Source organism: Chrysochloris asiatica, unplaced genomic scaffold, assembly GCF_000296735.1.
Source record: "Chrysochloris asiatica unplaced genomic scaffold, ChrAsi1.0 scaffold00131, whole genome shotgun sequence".
Taxonomy (NCBI): domain Eukaryota; kingdom Metazoa; phylum Chordata; class Mammalia; order Afrosoricida; family Chrysochloridae; genus Chrysochloris; species Chrysochloris asiatica.
In genome coordinates, this window is record NW_006408649.1 from 7,438,723 (window position 1) to 7,453,432 (window position 14,710).

At 40.0% G+C, this 14,710-nt stretch overlaps 1 pseudogene; it reads right to left on the reverse strand.

Annotated features, from left to right (window-relative positions):
• Positions 1 to 60: 60 nt before the first annotated feature.
• LOC102831132 lies at positions 61 to 13,380 on the reverse strand (annotated as a pseudogene).
• Positions 13,381 to 14,710: the final 1,330 nt, after the last annotated feature.

A 14,710-nucleotide genomic window follows, 5' to 3' on the forward strand; every position in this document is an offset into this window, starting at 1 on the left:
AAAGTTACTCTAGAATTTAACAAGTCCACTAATAATACAATTGAAAAGAATACTTCTGCACTATGAAACAAAAGATTTGGGGTTCAGAGGGGAGCCCATCTGAGTGAGGACATTATCCAGCCACTGGAGAGGCCCATGAAGATGTATCTCAATCCAACATGGAGTGCTGGTAACATCTTGTCGGTGATATTCTGCTCCCCAGCCCTTGACAAAACTCATTCGAATGGTGCACATTTTGGTGAGCTCGTATGCTGCCTCAAACCCATGGTTGACAGACTGAGCCAGAAGCTGCGTAAATTCCTGATTGTTAAAAATTTTGAGGCTGCAACTTCAGGGAATCTTACAGACAGTAGTGGGATGAAAGCCATGATGAAAGTTGCAGTTCTTACTCTGTACAAATATGCTGCTGTCACTGAGGCATTCCACATATACCTCCCCGCCAACATAGTACAGATGAACACCTTTTCCAATATGTTGTGTAGTGTTTTCAATTGGCGAGTTACGAGTCACATTTGATAATAATCACAAGCAGAGTAGACTTTTGTTATTTGAAGGACCTGTGAAGCCATCCACTAACACACTAGTAGAAGATGCATGAAAATCTTCTCCAACACTATTGTTCAACTCGTAGTAGACAACTGAACACCAGTGTTTGGGTTCTTCATAGGCAACAGGCTGAATATCTCTGCTAATCTAAGGAATTGTATTATTGCTTGTATCCATAGGCTGGGAATTCTCTTGACCCATTTGATCGTCAGGTGGCATATAGGCAGGAGGAGGAGTATCAGTTGGGAGCTGAAATGGACTTCCTGGTCCAGAACTTGCAGGGGAGTTGGGATATGTGCTGTTCACAGGGAGAGGAGGATAAGGGCTGTTTGGCGATAATGGAAATGCAGTGTTGTTGGGCTGATGGAAAGAATCTGGAAACGTGGCATTTTGTGGCATGTGTGGTTCACTGTGGCTCAGATTCCTAAACTGAACCAGAAGACTGTGTTGTGGATTGAATTCATTATGACGAGGAACTAATACTGGAGGTAAGCAAGTCAGCTAGGAGCATTCACCCAGTGCCCTGATGTGTTAGTTATTTAGAAGGTTATTTAGAATTCTGGGAAGGCCACTGACTTTAGAACACAACTTGGCATTAGATCCCCAATTTCACTATTACTAGCAATGTGACTTTTAGTACCAAATTAATTTCCTTTGTCTCAGTTTTATGACACATTTGTAGTAAAGTCTATAAACAAAGTATATACATGTACATTTCTGTGTATGTAGAGAAATAAATAGGTAGATAGACATATCTATTTCCTATTTATTTTATCAAACACCTGGTACAAAAGTCATTCAACAATCAATAATTACCTTTCTCATTAAATCAGCATTTCATTCTTCTTGGTTCAGTCGTGTCTCATGAAGTGAAACTTTAATGAACCCAAATTTGTAAAATGTGGGTAGTACTAGAATCATAACTGGAAAGGGAAAAGTTATGGGTCAACATTATCTCCCTCTCTGAAAATAAGGGCAGTGTATACATTGCATAGCAACCAAATCTCTTGACCAGTAGAGTCAGAAACAATGGTTCCCCACTCAAAGATGACAGCTGACTGCCCTTTTGATTGTATATCACACCCCACAATCCTGCCAATAATTCAATGTCATGCATCAAACTCCTGAGAAAGCTCACTGTGCCTCTTCTGAGTTTCCTATTCCAAGGCTTCAACCTATAAAATTTGGTGTTCAGGTTATTATGCTTTTCACCCAAATTTTAAATTTTCGGGTCTGTTCCTATTCACTATGTCACCCATGACTAAACTGGTACAAATTAGTTTAAAGCCGTGCATTAAGCACAAATGGTCTCCAAAGTTATTGTATTTCAGTTCTCTTGTTAGTCTCCCATCAGGTTGTTAAGTTCCATGAGGGTAAGATATACACAGAGGGAGCTCAAGAAAGATTTGTTGATGTCATTATGTCTCTTGATTGCCACTTATGCAGCGCAGGGGAGTAATGGGGTTTAATAATCTTAAACCTGCAACTGAACCATCACTATCCAGGTCAGATATAAAAGTGAGTTCCATGGCCAAAATCTATTAGAAGGTCATTTCTAAGGCTAAGTGGGGAAACCCTTTCCTCCCTCAAGTGCCCACCTGTTAAGCTATTGATCACATGCACAGGGTTGGGCCTCTGGCAGCATGTTTGGATTACATAATCCTTCCTGTTTCCATGCCTAATTGCAGCAGAAGTTAATATCTGACTAAAACATGCCAATAAAATTTCTATCTCCCAGGAATTTGGGATTAGGTCCAAGGCAGAGCTCAGTTAGTATCTTGATGTAGTTAAAATTGTAATGTATGAGTTCTGGAATTGAGAACTGACAATTTGTCACCACGAGGCACTAGATCTAGGCACATGCACACACATTTACATAATACACATATATGCAAACCAACACACAGATATAAGCATAATTTAGGTACAGAGTTTTCATATCATATATCTGGTCCCTTTCTGTGTCTTATAAACATTTTTTTAACTTTCTTTCTCTTTTTTAACTTCTTGTTGTTAGGTGCTTTGAGTCAGTTCCAACTCAGCATTGAATTTAGGGTCCACCTTAAATCTGGGATGATCTCATCTTGAAATCCTTAATTTACATTTCCATAGATCCATTTCCAGATAAGGTCTCATTTAAAAAAACAACACAGAAAAACTATGTGCTTTAGATGAAAGTTTACAGCATAAATTCATTTCCCAGTCGAGTTTGTACATAGAGAGTTCCATGACATTGATTGCATTCCATAAAATGAGTCCACACTCTCCTCATTTCATCTCATCAGCATTTCTCATCTTAAAGTTACTGAAACTCCTTAAAATATATTCCCTCTTCTGGGTCTGTTGGTGTTTTTTAACTGTTGTCGTTTAATGCTGCCGAGTCAGTTCCAACTGATAGCAACCTTGTATAGGGTTTCCTAGGAGTGACTGGTGGGTTTGAACTACCAACCTTGTGGCTAGCAGTCCTGTACTTATCTTACAGCACCACTTTGATGTTGTTGTGTGCCATCAAGGTTCTGACCCATACGACTCTGTATAGGGTTTCCGAGGAGCAGCTGGTGAGCTTGAACCACCGATCTTGTGATTGAAACCGACTTTGCAGTTCAGCTCATTAACCCACAGCGTCACACCAGGACTCCAGAAAGCCACTGGATCACATTTATTTCTGTTATATGAAACCAAAGAATTTTTTTACTTGAAATTGATGTCCGCCCTTTCATTTGGGATGCAGAGTATGAAATGGAGAGTGAATGCTGTGGAGCTTTAGTAAAGATACCATGAAGGAGTTCAGTTAATATAGATTCTACATTATAGAAAGACTTTAAATAATAAAATGGAACTCACATATGCTAAGCAAATTTACTTACTGAGTTATTTACTAGTGGTGGCAGTATGCTGTTATTTACTAAGTTATTTATTTATGTTATTGTTAAAGTGCCTTTGTGTCTGTTCATAGTGATCCTGTCTAGTGGTTTCAAGTAGTTATAGGGTCATTAAGAATTTACTCTAGGCACTGGGCTTTACTTACTTTTTGTCTTTCATAGATACCTGATGAGTTCATTCTCTTCTCTGTATGGAAAAGACTTCAAAAACAAAAGGTGAAATGCAGCCTTGTACTGCCTCACTTGGTTAAGCTTCCTGATTAAATTAACTTTTGTGGAAGTAGCAAGCAATGCTTCCCTGTATGCTAGAAATCATCTGATGACTCTGCCATCAATACCAATGAGAAGGCCCTGTAGTCTTAGAATTAGCCCCAGAAAACCAGTCTCCCCCACTAGGCCTCAGGATTGTTGATTCAGAAGCAGCTAAGAGAATGCCCAAGAGGGCCAGGGCATCCAGAAATTAGTGCCATACCAAATGTTGTTCAGTTTGGAGACGAGAAGATCAAGGTGCAAGGCCACTTTTCTAGTCTCTGAAGTTCCCAAGGTGGGTTCTCCAGGAAGCAGACTCAGAGTTTGTAGGCAGAATGGTTTTAAGGAGCATCATTGGAACCATTCCCTCGGGAGGAGGATAAAGGAAACAGGATTGGGCAGAGGGAGAAAGAGCTGCAATGCAGTTTTTGGCCCAGTGCTAGCCTCAGGCAACCTCGTAGAACAAAGGAGTTAGGATGCCTTCCACAATTATTTCCCTTCAGACTGAGCTAACCAAGCCTCATACCTTCCCCCACTGGGTGTGGGCCACCCAGCAAGGGCATGACCTTGGATAAACCTGATCTCTGCAGCTGAGGCAAACTCTGAAAGCTGACAGCTGACATTGTCTGTTTTCAGCATTCTCACAGCTATGGAAACAAGTAAGGTACCGTGGTAGCATAATTGGGCTGCAAACAGCAAGGTCAGCAGTTTGCATCTACCAGCTGCTCCATAGAAGGAAGATGAGGCTTTCTGCTCCCATAAAGATCTACAGCCTTTGAAATCCTATGCCAGGAAAACAATTCCTTCAATAAAGAGGGATCTGGGTGGCATATCACAAGGTCCACCAAAGGTACCCTCAACCTGCAGACAGTAGGAAAAAAACCCAGTCAGAGAAAGTACAGTATATTATGCTATGGATCAGTTGCTCAATCTCTGAACCCATAAGTACCTCTGTATGCCAGTCTTTGCTGAACCACTTTATGAATTAGACTATATATTCTGTGAGGACACTACTCCTGTTCTCACAGGACATATAGACTAGCAACTTGAACACAGAAACAATATTTTGCTCACCATTATTGTGCTAGGGATCTAGCCTGTAAAACAGGGGTTGTTGTTGTTGTTAGGTGCCATTGAGTCGGTACCAACTCATAGGGACCTATGCACAGTAGAACGAAACACTGCCCGATCCTGGGCAGTCCATCGATGCTGCCACTTGGCTAATCCATCTCGTTGGGGGTCTTCCTCTTTTTCTCTGACCCGCCACCTTACCAAACATGATATCCTTCTCTAGCAACAGGTCCCTCCTGACAATATGTCCAAAGTATGAGAGATGAAGTTTGGCCATCTTGGCCTCCAAGGAGCACTCTGGGTGCACTTCTTCCAAAACGGATCTATTGGTTCTTTTGGCAGCCCACGGCACTTCTAATATTCTCCTCCAACACCATAACTCAAAAGCATCAATTCTTCTACAGTCTACCTTATTCACTGTCCAACTTTAGCATGCATATGAGGTTATTGAAAATACCATGGCTTGGTATTTTCAGGCACACCTTAGTCCTCAAGGTGACATCTTTGCTCTTCAACACTTTAAAAAGGTCTTGTGCAGCAGATGTGCCTAATGTAATACGTCATCTGATTTCTTGACTGCTGCTCCCATGATTGTTGATAGTTGATCCAAGGAGAATTAAGTCCTTGACAACTTCAGTCTTTTCTTCATTGATAAGAATGTTGTTTATTGGTCCTGTGGTGAGGATTTTTGTTTTCTTTACATTGAGATGTAAACCATACTGAAGGCTGTGGTCTTTGATCTTCATCAGTAAATGTTTTAACTCCTCTTCCCTTTCAGCAAGCAAGGTTGTATCATCTGCATATCGCAGGTTATTAATGAGCCTTCCTCCAATCCTGATGCCATGGTTTTCTTCATAGAACCCAGCTTCTCCTATTATTTGCTCAGCATACAGGTTGAATAAGTATGGTGAAAGAATACAACCTTGTCGCACACCTTTCCCAATTTTATACCATTCATTGTTCCCATGCTCTGTTTGAACAACTGCCTCTTTGCCCAGGTACAGATTCCTCATGAGCACAATTAAGTGTTCTGGAATACTCATACTTAGCAATGTTGCCCATAGCTTGTCATGATCTGGGGAACCTTTTTTCTGCCAAAATTTATAACATCATTCACAGGCCATACATAATTATTAATTTAAAAATTAGCATGCTATATTTGGTCAAACATATAATTAACTCACCCTTATACAGGGTCGCTATTAACAACAACAACAACAATGTGATAGCTGGGACTGTGGTTGCCTTGGCAGGACCAGACCAAATCGTTTTGTGGGAGTTCTGGTTTGTGGACTAATGCATCAGACAGCAAAGCCATTTGAACTGCAAGGTCGGTGGTTCAAGTTCACCAGCTGCTCCTCAGAAACCCTATACAGGGTCGCTATGGGTCGGAATCAACTTGACGGCACTTAACAACACCATATGGCCTGTGGGTCGGATGTTCCCCACTCCTGCTGTAGAGGTATAGGAGCACAGGGCTTATCCAAACCAAGAAACAAAACAAAGTGAACTGTTACTAAAATTGATGAGGCAACATTGAAGAGAAAGGGAAAAGTACTGTTGATATAGAAATCAGAAATCCTGGATTTGAATACGATTCTGCTGGCTATATTGCTACTAGGGCTCTCATTCATACAGGCATGGGTTTATTCCAAACAAAATGTGTTTAATCATATCGCTGTGATCAGTGGATGACTGCAGACAAATTCTCTTAGTAGTACACTTGCATTAGTCTCATTAGGATGCCCGTCAAAAACAGGTCCAATCAAAACAGTAGCTTCCAACAAGCGGTGTTAGACCAGTTAAATTTAAAGGCAGAGAGGTCAGTTCAGGAAGTTATGCGTGGCGGCTGTTTTTTGAGATTTCAAAGGGGTAATCTTGATAGATTTTCTCAATGGACATAGTAGCATTATAGAGGCTTATTAGGAAGAAGTTTTAAGAAAATTGAAAACTGCATTGGTGAGAAAACAGCCAGTTTTTTCCCATCATGACAATGCACTTGCTTATTTGCAAAGGCTTTTCTATGCAAATTTCATTGGGAATCCTTACCCCACCTACCCTCCAGTCCTGATCTCACCCTTTCAGACTTCTTTTTTGTTTTCCAAACTCAAAAAACCTTGAAAAGGAATGTGATTTGAGTCTTTCAAGGATGCCAAAACTACTGTTTTGATGTGGTGTAAATCGAAAAGTGCAGAATTCTTTGGGACAGGGTTAGAGAGATGAAAACATTGGTTTCAGAAGTGTATAGACTTGGAGGAGATGTTGAAAAATTATAGCTTTATTTTATTTTTGTTTAATAAAGGTTTCTCTGATTTTGTGGAGTCCTGGTGTGGGTGTGGTGTTGTAGGTTAATGCACTTGACTTCAAGATCAATTTGAACCGCAAGGTTGGCAGTTCAAACTCACCGGCAGCTCCTTGGAAACTGAACAGGGTCGCTATAGGTTGGAATGGACTCGATGACACTTTATAACAACAACATGATTTTGTAGCAACACTTTTTAATTGCCCTTATATAACTTTTGTAAAGTTTCTAAGTCTTTCTGAGTCAAATCTGACAATGGCAATCATAGTATCTAACTTAAAGGGTTTATGTGAGATTAAAAAGTTAACACATATGGCTAGCAAGTAGCAAGGACACAGAGAATGTTAGTTGTTTGACTTTCTTCCTCTGATAACCACTCAGTCACTGTGGCTATTATAAAAGTTATTGTTACAACCAGAAGGGTCATAAATTTCATTTTTTATGACCTAATGAAGGCCAGATGCCAGGCAAGGAGCCATAGAACCAATGCTCAGTCTTGAACTCTTTGGAAGACATCAATTACTAAATGTCTGATGATTTCCATTTCCTTAGGCATAGGGATACGGAACCCTGGTGGTATAGTGGGTTATCCATTGGGCTGGTAACCACAAAGCCAGCAGTTCGAGTCCACCGGGTGCTCCATGGGAGAAAGATGAGGCTTTCTGGTTCCATAAAGACTTACAGTCTCGGCAACCCTATACAGGATCACTATGAGTCAGAACTGACTCCACAGCACTACAGCACCACCAGGTCTAGCGATAGGAAAGATTTAGATCTCTTATTTTTGGTTCTCGGTCAGCTGTGGCCAAGTACCACCTGGACTCAATCATGCTGAGTGACACTGGTCACTTATTGTAAAATAAAGTATGTGACTACTATAAAGAGTCCAGTCACACATACACACATGTACACAAGCATGTATAGTATTTCAGTCATATAGCAGACAGCCTCACAAATAACAATCTGCAAAATGGAAAGAAGTTCAACTTAAAAAAATAAAAATCATCTTGAGGATGAGACAGATCAATTTATGGCTCAGATAATTAGGAGAATTGAAGTCATCTTTGCCACCCAAGTTTGCTGAAGGTGGGAGGCAGCAGAGTATTTTTATTCCTGGTGACCTAAAAAATGTTCTGTTATAAACAGAAAAGCTAGAAGATTCCAAGTCTAACAACATTATTTTACAGTGGAGGAAACGAAAGCCCAGAGAGAACAGTAATCAGTAATACGTGTACATCAACCTTGGCAAACTAAGGACTCAAACCCTTTTAGTCATGATTGTGTAACTTCCAGCAAATGAGTGGGTGGGACTATGCAAATAAAGTGCTTGTGCTGGCTAATAATACAAATAAGATATGTGGCATCCTTGTGGGGGTTGTTGTTGTTGTTAGGTGCCATCGAGTTGATACCGACCCATAGCGACCTTATGCACAGCAGAATGAAACATTGCCCCATCCTGGGCCAACCTCACCACTGTTGCCACGCTTGAATCCATTGATACTGCCACTTGGCTAATCCATCTCATTGGGGGGAGGGGGGGCTTCCTCTTTTTCTCTGACCCTCCATCTTACCAAACATGATATCTTTCTCCAGAAACTGGTCCCTCCTAACAATATGTCCGAAGTATGAGAGACGAAGTTTGGCCATCAGAACAGCCATGAACGCCTGACAGAACCGTGGAGATACAGGTATGGACATTTATTTTTTGGGGGGGTATTTGTCCATTGGTCACTTGTTGTCTGTGCATGGTGACTAGAGGGGATGCCTGAGCAAATGTACACTCCACCACCTCCCCTGGAGGGTTCTACTATGGATGCACACAGATCTCGAAATTTAAAGTGACAGTTTCCACTTAAAACAAAGCGGCCACCACTTGTCTGTCAGTATGTGGGGTTGGACCATGCAAATAACATATATGGAACTCTGGCAAGGGGACTGATCATTTTTGTTATCCTGCTAGGCTTAAAATGAGCCATCCCAGAGGTGGAAAGGGGGGAACCTCCCTATAATCAAGAAAAGATGGAAGGGGAGCATACCTTTGGATCCAGGGTCCCTGTACCAAGAACCTCCTAGACCCAGGATGCAGAGAGAGAGCTATAACACTGCAATGGTGCAAAATGATAAGAAGCAGCAGCAGAGAAACAGGAGACTAGTGCAAGGAGACGCAGTGGGCTTCATGGTCCATGCAACAAGGCAATTAGAGTGGGTAGGCTAATCACAGAGCAAGAGAGCTGAATGTCTTCAGGCAAGAGGCCTCCTAGCAGAGTGGGGTGCCTCCTGGCACCTTTTGGCAAAGAAAAAGAGCTTTGTAACACAGGGCAAAGGTTGGGCTGAGGAACCAAGGTGCTGAGAAACTGAGGGGCTAATGGGTGAAGGGCCAAGAGAGGCCTGCCTGTGGGCATGGCTAAGAAACTGTCCTGATCAAAGAATTGCATCCTGAATTGTAACCTGCTACTTCCTTAACGAGATGGATTGGCCAGGTGGCATCATTGATGAATTCAAGTGTGGCAGCGGTAGTGAGGTTGGCCCAGGATCGGACATTGTTTCCTTCTGCTGTGCATGGGGTCACTATGAGTTGGTTCCAACTCGATGGCACCTAACAACAACAATAACAACAACTTCCTTAATAAACTCCGTAATTGGACGTATGGCCTGTGAGTTCTGTGTGGTCATTGCAACCAACTGTTGCTCCCAGCAGAGAAGTAGAGAATGCCATGGGAAGGAGGGCTGGTGTTCAAGTTGGTTCAAAGATTTGAGGGTAGAGGTATATTTGACCTCTGCCTCATAGAGATCAGCTTTGGGTTGATGCTAATGGTTATTCTCTCTTCCTCTCGTAAAGCCAGAGAAAGCCAAACACCCCTACCATGCCAATTTTTTACACAAGGCTAGAAGCACCGGAGGAGTCCTGGTTTGGCGCTGTGGGCCAATGCGTCAAATTGCAAACTCGTTTGAACTGCAGGGCGGGTGGTTCAAGCTCACCAGCTTCTCCTTGTAAACACATACAGTTGCTATGGGTCAGAATCAACTCGGTGGCACTTAACAACAACACAAGAAACACTGGGTGTGGTTGGCAATGCTCCCAAGCAATGTCAGTCCTGATTGTAGGCACATGTCCTAACTCCCCATCCTATGCTATTTCTGGCTTTACGAGCAGTGAAAAGAGATGAGGAAAGCCCATTGAAAGTGGAAAAGCAGAATGGAGGCCCCCTTTGTTTGTGAATTGATCCAGAAAGACAAATATGAAGGGGCATCCAAGATTTATGGAAAAATTCCATTGTCTTTTAATTCTATTTTTCCATGAACGTTTTGAAGATCTCTTGTAGACCAACAGACTGCTGAGTCCAGACATTGTTGCTGTTAAGTGCCATTGAGCTGGTTCCGACCCATAGCGACCCTGTATTTCTAAGGAGTGCTGGTGAGCTTGAACCACTGACCTGGTAGTTCAAACCAACATGAATCCAGACATAGACCCATGTATCTGGATCACTTGACACATGGCATTGTCTATCAATGAGAAAAGAATAGTCCAGTCAAGAATATTTCATTCCTAGGCATACACCTACAACTCTAGCCAATAAATGGGATGCATAACTTCATATTAGAATATTCATTACAGTGTTATTTAAAATAGCAACAGTAACAACAAAATCTAACCACGTAAGACTGAGTATATAGGTGGCTGTTGTTGGGTCAGTTCCAACTCATGACCCTATGCACAATACAATGAACACTTCTTGGTTCTGCATCATCCTCACAATCGCTGCTATATTTGCGCCCATTGTTGCAGCCACTGTGTCAACCCATCTCATTGATGATCTTCCTCTTTGTCACTGAACTTCTACTTTATTAAGTATGTTATTCTTCTCCAGAGACTGGTCCCTTCTGGTAATATGAACAAAGTGAGATGAAGTATTACCATTCTTACTTCTAAGGAACATTCTGGCTATACTTCTTCTGAGACAGATTTTTATTTGTTCTTCTGATAATCCTTGGTATGTTTAACATTCTTTACCAACACCATAATTCAAATGCATCAATTATTCTTCACTCTTCCTTATTCATTGTCCAGCTTTCACATACATTTGAGGCTATTAAAATTACCATGGCTTGGATCAGGTACACCGTAATCTTCCAAGTGACATTTTTGCTTCTTTATATATTAAAGAGATTTGCCCAGTGCAATACGTTGTTTGATTTCCTGACTGCTGCTTCTATGGGCATTAATTGTGAATCCAAGTAAAATGAAATCCTTGAATTTTTCCTGTATTTGTCATGATGTTACTTATTAGTCCAGTTATGAGGATTTTGTTTTCTGTATGTTGAGGTACAGTTTTATGGATGGCTTCAAGCCCTCTTCACTTTCAGCAAGTTTGTTTCATCTACATACCACAGGAATTAATGAGTCTTACTTCAATCCTGAGACAACATTCTTTTTCATATAGTCTAGCTTCTAGAGAAGGAAATATAATGCTACCAGGAAAATTTGAACTAGATTTTAAATATCTTATTTTTTAAGCTGGAAGTTGATTACCTGGATGCTTTTTAACGTTATTCTCTTTCTCAATTTGTAAAGCTACAAGAAAAGGTGAGTATGACTAATAAGTAAGTATGCCTACTGTCTGAGCAATTCCTCATTTCAATGCAGCCTAGGCATGGCAGATGGGGAAGCTTTGAGTATAATTAACCATCTGACCTAGGACTAGTCATTTCCCCTCATTTTCTCTAACTGTAAAATTAGAAGAACAAATGAATTAAATGTTTCCTAATGTGGGTTTCACGTAACACTAATTTTGTAAGATTTTTAATGTATGCTTTATGAGAAAACAAATAAACAAACATTTACCTGGTAAAATCATTGTAGACTATATTGTATTACTAAAGACAGAATCACATTGTTTTACTGCAGGAATCTTCTTAGGTTTTTTAATCATGATTGTGAGCCAAGAGGGGAGCAAAGTACGCATACACCAGGGTCCTCTTATCAAGAAATAGTTCTTAATTTCTTTTTCTCCTTCACTCAAATAAGAGCTTATGTCCTTGATGGTTTTGAAGAAACATCAATAATTTTTTGCCTGGTCTTCTTTGTGTAATTAATGATTTCTGTTTTAAGTTTAAATGACAGAAAGATAAACCCAACAGCTACCTTGTATGCAGTAGAGCTTTCTAACTGCAACATGGGGTCTCCAAAGATACAAAAGGAATGACTTTACTGAAAATATTTTTGTTGCAATGATTAGAAAACCGCATTTATTTTTAAACCATTAAGCTAAAAAATAAGCTAAGGAAAAAACTAGATCAACTTGACAGCAATGGGTTTGAGCTATCAATAACTTGGGAAACAGTAGGAGCTCTGGTAGCATAGTGGTTACAAGTTGGACTGCCAACCGCAACGTCAGCAGTTCGAAACTATCAGCGTTCCATGGGAGAAAGATGAGGCTTTCTGCTCTGGTAAAGATTTGCAGCCTCGGAAACCTTGTACAGGGTTGCTATGAGTCGGAACCAACTCCACGGTACTTAACAACAAAATAAACAGTATATATTTTTAAATCCATTGATGTTTTTGAATTTTTCCTGTGAAGTAGATAATATACATATGGAAAAGAACACAAAATGAATGTATTGCTTCGTCAGTCTCCATGTAACATTGCCAGAATGCTAAATGTCTTATGTCTCTTTCCAATCATTTCTACTTTAATTGTCCCCAAAGTAATCACTTATCCTGATTCTAACATTATACCTTATATTTGACTGTTTGTTTTTTTTTTAACTGTTTATAAATGGAATATAATGTATTTATTCTCTAGTGTCTGCTTTCTTTTGCTCCACATCATACTTGTGTGAATTCATATGTTGTTCCTTAAGCTGAAGTTCTTTGATTTTTCTTGTTGCATTGTGTGACTAAACCATGATTATTTTCATCCATTGTACTCTTGTTGGAATTTTGGCTTTGGAGTTCTTATGAATAACAAACACCTCTATGAATATTCCCGTGTGTCTCTTGGTATGGACCCATTTTGGATGGATATGCATTTAAGAGTAAAATTACTGACTATTGGGTATACACACCTTCAACTTTTGTAGACTATGTCAAATTGGTTTCCAAAGTGTATCCATTCATAGTCTCACCAAGAATGTATGAAAGTTTGTGGTGTTCTGCATCCTTGTCAATACTTGGTATTATCAGATTTAAAATTTTTAGTCATTCTGATAGTCATCATTTCCTTAATTACAGCTGAGGTTGAGAATCTTTTCATATGCTTAATGGCCAAATTTATGTCCTTTAATAAAGGATATGTTCAACTTTCTTACCTGAACATATCCTTTAGACATTTCTAATGGTTTATCTGTCTTTTCATTTTGATTTGTGGGAGTTCTTTAAGTATTTTATATGTTCTAGTGTATTAGTTTCCTATTACTGATATAACAAATTACCACAGAGTTAGTGGCTTAAAACATCACATTTGTTCTATTATGGTCTGGACGCCAGAAGTTCAAACTCAATCTCATGGGGCTAAAATCTAGGCACTGGCATGGCTGGTTCATTCTGGAGGCACTTAGGAGAGAATTCGTTTTCTTGTTTCTAAAAAGCACCAACATTCTTTGGCTCATGGCCCCTTCTTTGTGTTATTTCAGCTTCTTACTTTTGTTGTCACATCTGCTTTTTCTTTTCTTCTCTCTCTTTTTTTCAACTTTTTATTGTAAACTGAGTGAGGTTTACAAACAAGATCATTAGTTTTGCATTCAACAAATCATACACTTAATTTCATCTTAGTGATTGCAATTCCTTCCATTCAGCAACAGTTGTCCCGCTTCCTCCCTGCAGTTATTACCATTCCACCCTCCTTCCCAGCCCTTCTCAACATTGTCCTCAGGTAAATGTTGCCCTTTTGATTTTGGATGATTGTCTGTTACATGATGAGCATACCTTAGTAGTATTGTTGTCCCTCTTATATACTATTTACTCTTTGGCTGAAAATTGTACTACAAGGTTGAGTTTCTTTTCAGACCTGAAGAGTGATCAAGAGCCATAGTCTCAGGTTCTTAAAGTCTCTTTCTGATCAGTAAGCCAGGTCTTTTTTTTTCAGATTCTGAGTTTTGTTCCACATTTCTGCCTCTCTATCCAGAACTTTCTAATGTGATCCCTTTCAGCAGTTGGTAGTAGCTGAGTACCATCATAGTTCTTCTGGTCCCAGAGTCATGGAAACTGATGTTCACATGTTCCATTAGTCTGTTGGACTAATTGATTTCAAGCCTCTTCCGTTCTCATCACTCTTCTTTCTTCTACAAATGAAGTGACCAATGCTGAACCTTAGATGGCTGCTCATGAGCTTTTATGATTTCAGATGCTACTCACCAAAGTAGGATTATATCTGCTATCGAATCTGGCTCTGATCCTCTTGAAAGGACTCTTGTGGCTACACTGTACCCATCTGAATAAGCAGGGATAATCTTCTAATCTCAAGATCCTTACTTAATCATGTCTACAAGGACCCTTTGCCATACAAGGTAATGTACTCAGAGGTCCTGGGAAACAGGATTTAGACATCTTTTGGAGTCATTATTTTTCTACCACATCTGATAAACAAAATAAACCAAAATAAGGTTTTAAAAATCAAGATAGCATTTTCACCTAACAATTTGAGAAATATTTTAAAAAATA